Genomic DNA, 12869 nt, shown 5'->3' on the forward strand with positions numbered 1-12869 from the left:
ATTCACCTCTCTCTCCATGTGAAAGTGAAAGTCGCTCAGTTGTGTCCAACTCTTTGCGACCCCATAGACTATACAGTCCATGGAATTCTCCAGGCCAGAATACTGGAGTGAGTAACCTTTCCCTTTTCCAGGGGATCTTCCCATCCCAGAGATCGAACCCAGGTGACCTGTATTGCAGGTGGATTCTTTACCATCCGAGCCACAAGGGAAACCCAAGAATACTGGGGTGGGTAGCCTATCCCTTCTCCAGGGAAATCTTCCTGACCCAGGAATTGAACTGGGTTCTCCTGCATTGCAGGAGGATTCTTTACCAACTGAGCTATCAGGGAAGCCCCTCTCTCCTTATAAATATATATATATATATAACAAAGTAGACATTCATCTATATTTTCCTTACCCAAACATTTTTCTTGAAATGTTTGAGAGTAGTTACAGACCCCATATACTTGTTTATCCCTAAATATTTCAGGATGTGTTTCCTAATAGCAAGGATATTATCTTAAAAGATAATGTTAATCAAAACATTAACATTGATTTCATACTGTTATCTAATACAGAGATCTTATTTAAATTTTTGTCAATTGCCTCACTAATGTCTTTTTATTAAAACAGACACGTGAATTCTTCTGGTCCAGAACTGCATTTAGTGGTCATGTGTCTTCAGTTTCCTCTGTACGGGAACAGTTCCTTGGTCTTTGTCTTTTGTGACCTTGATATTTATAAAGAGTCGAGGCCAATTATTTTGATCTGTGCTCCTCAGTTTGGGCTTGTCTGGTGTTTCGCCATAATTAGATTCAGGTTCTGTATCTTGGGCAGGAAAACCACAGAAATGATACGCCATTCTCGGTACAATGTGTCAGGAGGCATTTGATAGCGTGTGATTTCAACTTTGGTCACTTGACTAGAGTGGTGCCTGCCAGGTTTCTCTGCTTTAAGGTTACTGAATTTCTCTGTCCTTTATAAGCATTTTGTGGAGAGATAATTTATGTCTGTAAATACTCTGTTTCTCATCGTACTCTCACCCACCATCACTGGTAATTCTTGCCTGAACAAATTGTTACAGAGACAGCTGCCAAATGGTGATTTTTCTAATCTTAGGAATCTTACATTTATTAGTCAAGATTGTACTTTATTTATTTATATCTGTATGGACGTATGAATTCTTTTATTCTATGATTTGTAATCCCTTCAGTTCAGTTCACTTCAGTCGCTCAGTCGTGTCAGACTCTTTGCGACCCCATGAATCGCAGCACCCCAGGCCTCCCTGTCCAACACCAACTCCCGGAGTTCACTCACACTCATGTCCATCGAGTCGGTGATGCCATCTAGCCATCTCATCCTCTGTGGTTCCCTCTTCCTCCTGCCCCCAATCCCTCCCAGCATCAGAGTCTTTTCCAATGAGTCAACCCTTCGCATGAGGTGGCCAAAGTACTGGAGTTTCAGCTTTAGCATCAGTCCTTCCAATGAACACCCAGGACTGATCTCCTTCAGAATGGACTGGTTGGATCTCCTTGCAGTCCAAGGGACTCTCAAGAGTCTTCTCCAACACCACAGCTCAAAAGCACCAATTCTTCTGCGCTCAGCTTTCTTCACAGTCCAACTCTCACATCCATACATGACCACAGGAAAAACCATAGCCTTGACTAGACGAACCTTTGTTGGCAAAGTATTGTCTCTGCTTTTGAATATGCTATCTAGATTGGTCATAACTTTCCTTCCAAGGAGTAAGCATCTTTTAATTTCATGGCTGCAGTCATCATCTGCAGTGATTTTGGAGCCCCAAAAAATAAAGTCTGACACTGTTTCCACTGTTTCCCCATCTATTTCCCATGAAGTGATGGGACCGAATGCCATGATCTTCATTTTCTGAATGTTGAGCTTTAAGCCAACTTTTTCACTCTCCACTTTCACTTTCATCAAGAGGCTCTTTAGTTCCTCTTCACTTTCTGCCATAAGGGTGGTGTCATCTGCATATCTGAGGTTATTGATATTTCTCCCAGCAATCTTGATTCCAGCTTGTGCTTCTTCCAGCCCAGCGTTTCTCATGATGTATTCTGCATATAAGTTAAATAAGCAGGGTGACAATATACAGCCTTGACGTACTCCTTTTCCTATTTGGAACCAGTCTGTTGTTCCATGTCCAGTTCTAATTGTTGCTTCCTGACCTGCATACAGGTTTCTCAAGGGGCAGGTCAGGTGGTCTGGTACTCCCATCTCTTTCAGAATTTTCCACAGTTTATTGTGATCCACACAGTCAAAGGCTTTGACATAGTCAATAAAGCAGAAGTAGATGTTTTTCTGGAACTCTCTTGCTTTTTCGATGATCCAGCGGATGTTGGCAATTTGATCTCTTGTTCCTCCGCCTTTTCTAAAACCAGCTTGAACATCTGGAAGTTCACAGCTTTATTTAATGCTCAAATTATCCCAAATTTGGCCAGTGGGAGCCCCTTCAAACTGATTCCTTCATCCTTTTGACATATCTGCACCATTTTCTGTGTGGTTGCTTAGTTTCTGGCAAACTACATGTTCATCTACATTTCCCTTACCCGAATCTAGAAACAGCCATTTCTCCAAATAGTCCTAGTTTCTTTTAGAAGACAATTCATCCTTCAATCTTTAAAGGGAAGAAGAAGAACAAGGAAAAGGAGGAGGAGAAAATATGTCCAGAAAGAGGGAGGGTGTTGTACATATTGCAGTGGGTGTTTAATTGTTTACATTTAACAAATCAAGTTTTTTAAAAAAGAATATGATGCAAATATAATTGTATCCACATCAGACCGTTACACCAGAAGTCTACATTTGAGGTTTTTCCTGAATATGGGTCTAAATTACTTCTCTACCTCCCCAGCGTACTCCCTAACAGCCCTCTACTATGGTGCTTAAATGAAGAGGAAAAGAGAATTCCACAGTGATGGTGAGTCTCAGCGCAGCTCTGTCTTCTCTGAACCCCGATCTTGACCCCCACCCTCAAAACAACTTTGCTAATATCTGTCTTACATCTTGATACATTGGGGTTTTACTCTGTTTCATTTGGGGAAGTTTTAGGACAGTGAGGTGGGGAAGGTGGTTAAGTAGAGCCAGGCCGGTCCAGTGGTTAGGACTGCACTCTTCCACTGCCGTTGGCATGGGTTCCATCCCTGGTCAGGAAACTAAAATCCCACAAGCCACACGGTGTGGCTAAAAAAAAGGAAAAGTCAGATATCCTGGTTTCAAATCCTGTCTCTGCAAGTGACTTAATATCTTTATGCCTCAGTTTTCTCATCTGTAAAATGGGCATGTACCACCCCCAGAGGATTTGGGAGAGGGTGGACCATTTGATGTATGTCAAGCACAGAGAACTGCAGCTGGCAAGTGAGAGTATGATTACACAAGATGTTGGTGGTTGTCATGACTTCACACAGAGGCTGCTGCCCTTAGAGACAACTTCTCAATCTTTTATTCCCTGCCCCCAAGGAGTGGTGCTCACAAACTATCCCTCATGGCCCAGGAAGATCTCCACTCTGAGCTGCCTTCATCCCTGAGTGCCTGCAGGCAGCTGTGTATCAGTCAGAACCCTTTCTGGTACAAATGAAAGAATCCCAACTCCAACCTGCTTACACAAAACAAAATCCATTGGCCCTAAGGGTGCTTCCCACCTTCAGGCATGGCTGGATCCAGGGACACAATTATGCCATCAAGATTCCAATCTCTTCTGGCCTTACTTTTCCTTTATGTTGGCTTTGTTCTGAATCTTCACTCTTCTTATGTGGCAGCAAGATCATCAGTAGCACCAGGTTTAAATCCTACAAGCTGAGCAACTCCAGCAAACAGAGAGAGTGAACTTTTACCCAGTAACTCCAGCAAAGGCCCTGGGGCTGATGACTATTGATCTGCTTGCATCACATGTTGTGCTGCTGCTGCTAAGTCACTTCAGTCGTGTCCGACTCTGTGTGACCCAGTGAACGGCAGCCCACCAGGCTGCCCCGTCGCTGGGATTCTCCAGGCAAGAACACTGGAGTGGGTTGCCATTTCCTTCTCCATTTTCTTCTCCACGTGCTGTGCTAGATCTCTTCTATTTGCTCCCCACCCTGCTCCCCCCTCCCCCCACCCCCACCATAGCCACTCCCCACCGTTTCCATCCCCCTCTGTGCCCTGGGGGACTGACCCATGTAGCCTATAGAATCAGGCTCTCCTGCCTTCTGGGTTGGGGTTGGGCTCAGCAAATCGAAGGCACAAGCAGGAGACTGGAGGGTGCAGAGTGGGTAGAGTTGGGATGTGTATTTTCCAGCTCCTTGTCTTCCAGGTCAGTGTGGGCTGTCTGTGTGTCTCCACTGAAGGTTCCCTGTCCCTTCTTCATATAGCACTGTTCCTCCTGGGTCTAGTCATCACTCCCCCTCCTCGCCCCTCAGACTACAGGAGATGACAGCTCCCTGCCTCTTCAGGTCCAGCAGCAGTTCTTGCTGGTTTCCCTACATCCTGGCTTCACCTTAATAAAGAGGACTTTGATTACACTGTCCTCAGTGACCCAGTTGAATGTGTCACCTCTGTCCTGCTGATGCACACGTGAAGTCTGTCCTAATCAACCACAAAAGAAGGGACAGATAGTGTGATAAAGATGTGAGTGTCATAATGCTTCATAAACCTCAAAGCCTCAGAGTAACTTGGGGGTGTCTGTCTGTAAGTCAGGATTTCTCTCAGTCTTGGTTTCAGCCTCTATCCTCTGAGTTCCACTGAATGACGGGATGAGGAGGGGGGACTGGATCTGGAGTCCAAAGCCAACCACCCAGCTCCCTCTTCTATCTTCCACTAGCCGTGTGACCTGAACAAGTTACTCAGTCTCGCTGAGCCTCCCTTGAAGTGAAGAGACATTGCCCGCTTCCCCCAAAGGTTGCTGGCAGAACTGATGGCTGCAGGGAGGGACTGCTGATGTCGGGAGTCCTCTACTCTGTGTGTTGGGAACATCTAGGGCACCCACAGGCGCCTTCTTCTTCTTCCATGTGGCTCTGTTTGTTTCCCTTTTGCCCACAAATGATCTCAGTCCTCTGCCAGCCACTCTGCATGACCTCAGAGGTAACATCCTGTACCAGGAGGCAAGGAGAGGTGATACACCAGGCTGAGAGGACACTGCCCTCAGCTACTAACCTGCATCTCAGATAAATGGTCTGATCTCGCCAGGCCTTGGTTTCCTCATCTAAGAAATGGACATATTTATACCAGTTCCTTCTACCTCACAGGTGGCCCTGAAGCCAAATAAGAAAATAACTATACTTACAAGATCTTTTAAATAAAAGGTCACTAGGGATCTCCCTGGTGGTCCGGTAATTAAGACTCTGTGCTTTCAATGCAGGGGACATGGGTTCAATCCCTGGTCAGGGAACTAAGATTCCACATGTCACATGGTCAAAAAAAATTTTTTTAAGTCACTAATGAAGCTCAATGGATGACAAAATCCTTTTATTAGCCCAAACTCGCCCCCTCCAGAGGCCCAAGGGGTCCCCAGATCCCTATTTTAAGGCTCTTTCCCAGCACCTCCTCTTCAGCCTTTGCTTTAATCAATGAACCTTGCACAACCCCCACCCCCGAACCCATCCCGGGCTGACTCAAGAGAGCTTTGTGCAAAGGCCCAGATTGAAATGGTCCCTTGTTTCTATTGATTTGTAAAGGACTCCTCCTTTAGGATGGCTGAAACAGGGCACTCTGTAGGCTGCAGCCCCAGGGGCGGCTTGCAGGCCAGGAGAGGAGGGAGTCACCTCTACCCGTCCTGAACAGTGAGTCACTCTGTCAACATGCCCATCTGACATCACAGCTGGTTCTACCAGATCCCCCTGGAGCCCGCCCCACCCTGGCCAAGCTGGAACCCTCAACGCCCTTCAGTGTCAAAAGCCAGAGACACAGGCCAGCCAGGACTACCAGGACCCCAGAACCCCATTCTACTCAGAAGCCATTCAGATGATCACAGTCAAACTATTATTATTGAATGACAAAGAGGAAAAAGAGGAAGTTTTCTCTCCCTCCCTGCCCTCCTTCTCAAGCAAGGCTCCAAAGGAAACCACTAGTAACAGCTTGGTGTGGGACATTCCAGATGCTATATATAATACAAATGCAATTTTATTCATTACAACATTTAAAAAATTTACAATGTTGGGGACTTCCTTGCTGGTCTAGTGGCTAAGACTCTGCACTCCCAATGCAGGAGGCTGGAGTAGGATCCCTGGTCAGAGAACTAGATTCCACAGGGCACAAGTAAAGATCCCACAGGCTGCAATGAAGATCAAAGATACCTGCCTGCCTTGACTGGGAACCGGCCCAGTCAAATGGATAAATAAATATTTAAAAATAAACAAATAAAAATTTTAAAGTCCTCTGTACTCTGCCTATTCACCCTTCTTTCCAATCCCTGGTAACCACTCTCTTTACCATCTGCATGGTTTTGCCTCTTCCAGAACGTCTTACAGGTAGAATCCTATAGTATGTAGCCCTTTCAGATGGGTTTCTTTCACTTAGTAATATTCATCGAAAGTTCTTTCATATAGTTTCATGCCTAGATTGCTCAAGGTTTTTAACACCGAATAACATTCCATCTTGATGAAGGTGAGAGAGGAGAGTGAAAAAGTTGGCTTAAAACTCAACATTCAGAAAACGAAGATCATGGCATCAGGTCCCATCACTTCGTGGGAAATAGATGGGGAAACAGTGGAAACAGTGTCAGACTTTATTTTTGGGGGCTCCAAAATCACTGCAGATGGTGACTGCAGCCATGAAATTAAAAGACGCTTACTCCTTGGAAGAAAAGTTATGACCAACCTAGATAACATATTGAAAAGCAGAGACATTACTTTGCCAACAAAGGTCCATCTAGTCAAGGCTATGGTTTTTCCAGTGGTCATGTATGGATGTGAGAGTTGGACTGTGAAGAAAGCTGAGTGCCGAAGAATTGATGCTTTTGAACTGTGGTGTTGGAGAAGACTCTTGAGAGTCCCTTGGACTGCAAGGAGATCCAACCAGTCCATCCTGAAGATCAGCCCTGGGATTTCCTTGGAAGGAATGATGCTAACGCTGAAACTCCAGTACTTTGGCTACCTCATGCAATGAGTTGACTCATTGGAAAAGACTCTGATGCTGGGAGGGATTGGGAGCAGGAGGAGAAGGGGACGCCAGAGGATGAGGTGGCTGGATGGCATCACTGACTCGATGGACGTGAGTTTGAGTGAACTTGGGGAGTTGGTGATGGACAGGGAGGCCTGGTGTGCTTCGATTCATGGGGTCTTGGAGAGTCAGACACGACTGAGCGACTGAACTGAACGGAACATTCCATTGTTTGGATGTACCACAGTTTATTTCACCATTCACCCACTGAAGGACAGCTGGGTTGCGTCTATGTTTTGGCAGTAATGAATAAGGCTGCTATAAACATCTGTGTGCAGGTTTTGGAGTGTGCTTGCTGAATCATATGTAAGAGAATGTTTTGTTTTGTAAGAGACCGCTCAATTGTATTCCAAAGTAGCTGTACCGTTTTGCAATCCCATCAGCAGTGAATGAGAGGTTCCTGTTACCCCACATTGTCTCCAACACTTGATGTTGTCAGTGTTCCAGATGTGGGCCATTCCAACAGGTGTGGAATGATAGCTCAGGGTTTTAATTTGCATTTCTCTGATGACATACTGTGTAGAGTATCTTTTCATAAGTTTGTTTGTCATCTGTATGTCTTCTCTGGTGAGATGCCTGTTAAGGTCTTTGGCCCATTTTTCTTTTTATAGTTTTATCTACTTACTTATTTTTGGCTCTGCTGGGTTTTTGTTGCCGTACAGGCTTTTCTCCAGTTGTGACAAGCGGGGGCTACTCTCTAGTTGCAGTTCGCATGCTTTTCATTAGGGTGGCTTCTCTCGTTGGAGAGCACAGGTTCTAGGGCACATGGGCTTCAGTAGTTTCAACTCCCAGGCTCTAGAACATAGGCTCAATAATTGTGGCGAATGGCCTTAGTTGCCCCACAGCATGTGGGATCTTCTCGGAGCAGAAGTGGAACCCTGCATTGGAAGGTGGATTCTTTACCACTGAGCCACCTGCATTGGCAGGTGGATTCTTTACCACTGAGCCACCAGGGAAGCCCTGGCCCATTTTTTCAATTACATTGTTTGATTTCTTATTGAGAGTGTTAAGAGTTCTTTGTATATTTTGTGGGGTTTTTTGAACAAGAATAAAATAGTATTCATATGTATATATAAACATACATGTGGAGAAGGCAATGGCAACCCACTGCAGTATTCTTGCCTGGAGAATCCCATGGACAGAGGAGCCTGGTGGGCTACAGTCCAAGGGGTCACAAAGAGTTGGACACACTCTATATACGTATATACACACATATACATATATGTATCACATTTTCTTTATCCATTAGTCTGTTGATGGATACTTAGATTGTTTCCATGTCTTGGCTATTGTAAATAATGCTGCAGTAGATATGAATCTCTATAAATTTTGGATAACATTGCTTTATCAGATGTGTCTTTTGTAAATATTTTCTCCCAACCTATGGCTTATTTTCTTATTCTCTTAATGTCTATTCAACTTTTAAAATTTAATTTTACAAGTAACACAAAATTTTACCTTCTTTGAGAAAAAAAGAAGAAACAGAACAAAATCTGCCTTGAATTGTATCCCCCGTCTGAGTCCACTCTGCATGGCCCAGGTGTTATGCCTGTGACCTCTTCCAAGTGTATTCTTCCCTACTTTTCTCTTTGTGCTTTTATTTGTACGTATTTCTATTCTCATGGGAAATACATAGCTCTATTTTGTGTGCGTGTGTTTTACGTAAATGCTGGCATATCATACTTAGTCTTTGCTAGTCACAGTCATGCTGAGTCTTAAAGATCCAGCCGTGTCAGGACCTACCCAGCTATCTCGTTCTTGTAGTCCATTCAATGCTATATCACAATTCATTCAGCCTCTTCTTGTACATGGATACTTGGGTGGCTCCCAATTTTTTCTTCTGTCCCTTTATAAAAGTTATTTTTAAAAATTTTGATCAGATTCATGCATGTTAATGATATTAAAAATTAAATAACAAAGGATGAGAGGATTGGATGGCATTACCAACTCAATGCACGTGAGTGAGCAAACTCCGGGAGATAGTGAAGGACAGGGAAGCCTGGGATTTCCAGGCCATGGGATTGCAGAGTCAGTCACGACTTAGCGGCTGAACCACGAAACAATGTTTATCTGCACTATGCTCAGTCATGTCCGACTCTTTGTGACTCCAGGGACTGTAGCCCACCAGGCTCCTCTGTCCACGGAATTTTTCAGGCAAGAATACTGGAGCGGGCAACAGTTTCCGCCTCCAGAGGATCTTCCCAACCTGAGGATCAAACCCATGTCTCTTGTGTCTCCCCCTGCATTGGCAGGCGGACTCTTTACCACTAGTGCCACCGTATAGCAAAAGTCAGTAAGCATTCCTTACCCCACTGCCCTCACACCTCCACAAACCCACTGTTCCGGAGTCCTGCGCTTCTGAGAAAATGACTTACTCCTCTTCCAGCTGTTTTTCTGGTGTTTAACTGCATATTTATAAACAAGATGCTTATGTTCTATTTCCTGATTTACCAATATGACCTGCTGCCTTCCTATGGTAGTAGATGCAGATTTCTTGCTTTATATGCACCCTACCTACCTACTTGCCTCCCCTCTCCTTGTCCTTCCCATATAGTTACATGACAATTTTCTGGTTAAGTCAGTACTCTGTTTACTCTGACTGTGGAAGTATTTTTTCTTGCCAAGCAATGGTTCTCAACTCTAACTGCACCCGGGGAGCTTTTTTTGGCGGGGGGGAGCTGTGCTGGGTCTTTGTTGCTGAATGTGGGTTTTCTCTAGTTGCGCAGAGCAGGGACTACTCTCCAGTTTCGGTATGAGGGCTTCTCATTGCAGTGGCTTCTCTTGCTGCGGAGCGTGGACTCTAGAGTGGGTGGGCTCAGTAGTTGCGGTGCACAGGCTTAGTTGATCCGTGGCATGTGGGATCCTCCTGGACCAGGGATTAAACCTGCATCCCCTGAATTGGCAGGCAGATTCTTAACCACTCGACCACCAGAGAAGTCCCCAGATCCTGTTTGTTTGTTTTTTTCTCCCCCGGGTTTTTTATTAAAAACCAGGATTTCTCAGCTTGGGCACAATTCCAGTTGTAATCAGAGAATTCTTAGTTGTGGGCAGGTCTGTGAGTTGGAGGATATGTCACAGCATCCTTGGCCCCTGCCCACTGGGTGCCAGTAGCATTTCTCCACACACACACACCACCCTCCCCCCACCACCCCCAGTTATGACAAGCAGAAATGTCTCCACACTTTGCCTAATGTTCCCTGGGGCAAAATCACCCTCAGCTCAAAACCGACCTGAAGTTCTCTTAGCAACGAGTGACCCACTTAGCTGTTTCTGCTTCCTTTGTTTCTGGTAAAACCAATTATTTATGATTTTTGAGGTGGTTGTTCAGTCGCTCAGTCCTGTCCAACTGTTTGCAACCCCATGGACTGCAGCAGGCCAGGCTTCCTTGTCCTTCACCGTCTGCCGGAGTTTGCTTAAACTCATGACCACTGAGTCGGCGATGCCATCCAACCATCTTGCCCACTGTTGCCCCCTTCTCCTCCTGCCTTCAATCTTTCCCAGCATCAGGCTCTTCACATCAGGTGCCCAAAGTATTGGAGTTTTTTCAAGGAGAAAGTCTGTATATTCTCAGCCTGCCATTCTCCTGGGTGCCCAGATAAAGGGTGAATTTCTCTTCATTTATTCCCAGATTTTTTTCTATTAAGTTTATGTGCGGGTTTTCTTTTAAATAACTTTGAGAAACTTTCAAATGTAATACATATTTATGACTGGAAGTGGAAAGATACTGAAAAGCCCAGAAAAGAAAATTAAAATTTTCCTTTCAGGCTCCCTCAGATACACTGATAACATAATTTTGGTGGTTTTCCTTGCGCCCTTCTCCTGGTCAGGGAATTAGATCTCATGTGCTGCAATTAAGACCAGCACAGCCAAATATTAATAAATAATTTTTTAAAAGTGCTTTGCCATCACTCTCTGCTCCTACATCCAGAGAGCTACTCCTTACTATTCAAGTTCTGATGGGTTTATACTGATTAAGGTGACCACATGTCCATATCATTTTTTTAAATACAGAAAATGACCTCTGTTCCCTGTTAAAGTATAACTTTAAGAACATTCAAAACACGACTCATACAAATGAGCTGCACGCAAGATATGTTGAATTTGTTAGTGAGGGAAACAGCAGCATGGGGAAAGATGGTTCAAAGAGGAATCAGACTAAAAGGGGTTATCTAGTCCATCAGAAAAGACATGCTAAAATCAGTTTACTGCTTAGAGACAACATTAATCACTATTCTACAGGGCAATAAAACTGTGACCTTTGGGGTTATCTTTTCTACCAGGCAAAAATTATTTGCATTTCTACCGAATTCTTCAAGTTAACAAACAACTTTATAGAACGTGGGATCCAAGCAACAGGAAAGTTTAAGTTGAACAAACTTACATCTTCCAGATAGTGAAATAGTTCAGAGGTGGTTGGTTAGATAATGCTCCCGCATGAGCTGAAAGGAGATGCAGTCCTCCTTTTGCTCGATTTCCGAGTTTGGGGTAATTTTTCTTAATATCCCTATTCGTTACCCTGGTTCCCCAAGCAAACCCTGCACAGTATTTCCCTAAGGGAAAGTGGCCATGGATTCTTTGGTCCCCTTGGAATCTCTCATCTTCCTCCTATTCATCCACATTCTAGAGAGGTAAGACCAGTCCCCAGGGACCTGGGTATTTCCAATGAACTGCTGTATATGGCAAGATTTCCTAGTCAATATGGCTCACTCCTTCCTTTCTTTCCCTCTCTCTCTCTTTCTTCTTCCTTCTTTTTCTTTAACATGTCATCCTATACTTTGATTTAATATGCTCATTTTTTTTGTTTTTTAGGCTATCCTGTGGGACTTGTGGGATCTTAGTTTTCTCTGATCAAGGATGGAAGCTGGACCCTGCTAGCGAAAAGCGCAGAGTCCTAACCACTGAACTGCCAGGGAATTCCTTCTTCCTTTCTTACTTGCATTAAAAATATATAGAGATGCTATTTTCAAATATCTTTGGACATTGATTTCTAACATAATTCCACAGTTATACAAGAAGAGACTCTGTATGATTCCAATGCCTTTAGACCATGAAATTGTTGTCCCTTGTTTTATGTCCCTGGATATGTTTCAGTGTCTCCTAGTCTATGATCTATAGGAGCTTGAATAGAATTTGTAGCCTATTGTGTGAAAATTGTATAGATCTTAATTATGTTGACTTGGTTCATGATGCTTTTAAGGTCTACTATAACCCTAACCCACTCCAGTACTCTTGCCTGGCAAATCCCATGGACAGAGGAGCCTGGTGGGCTGCAGTCCATGGGGTCGCTAAGAGTCAGACACGACTGAGCAACTTCACTTTCACTTTTCACTTTCATGCATTGGAGAAGGAAATGGCAGCCCTCTCCAGTGTTCCTGCATGGAGAATCCCAGGGACGGTGGGCTGCCGTCTATGAGGTCACACAGAGTCGGACACGACTGGAGCAACTTCGCAGTAGCAGCATATCCTTCTACGATTCTGTATATTCATTCCATTACTTGTTGAGAGTTCGATATTGAAACTCCAACTAAAACTCTTAATTTATCTACTTTAAAAAATAATTGTAATGTATAGTGGAACTAAACTTTGTTCTGTATTTTCCAAGTCTTCTGTAAATGTGCACTTTCATAATATAAAAAATAAAAAAGGAAGAGATAAATATACATATATAAAACTGCTTTACTGAGATATAGCTTACTTATTTAAAGTGTACAATTCCAGGGACTTCCCTCCTGGTCCAGTGGTTA

This window comes from Bos mutus, chromosome 18 (genome assembly GCF_027580195.1).
Source record: "Bos mutus isolate GX-2022 chromosome 18, NWIPB_WYAK_1.1, whole genome shotgun sequence".
Classification (NCBI taxonomy): Eukaryota; Metazoa; Chordata; class Mammalia; order Artiodactyla; family Bovidae; genus Bos; species Bos mutus.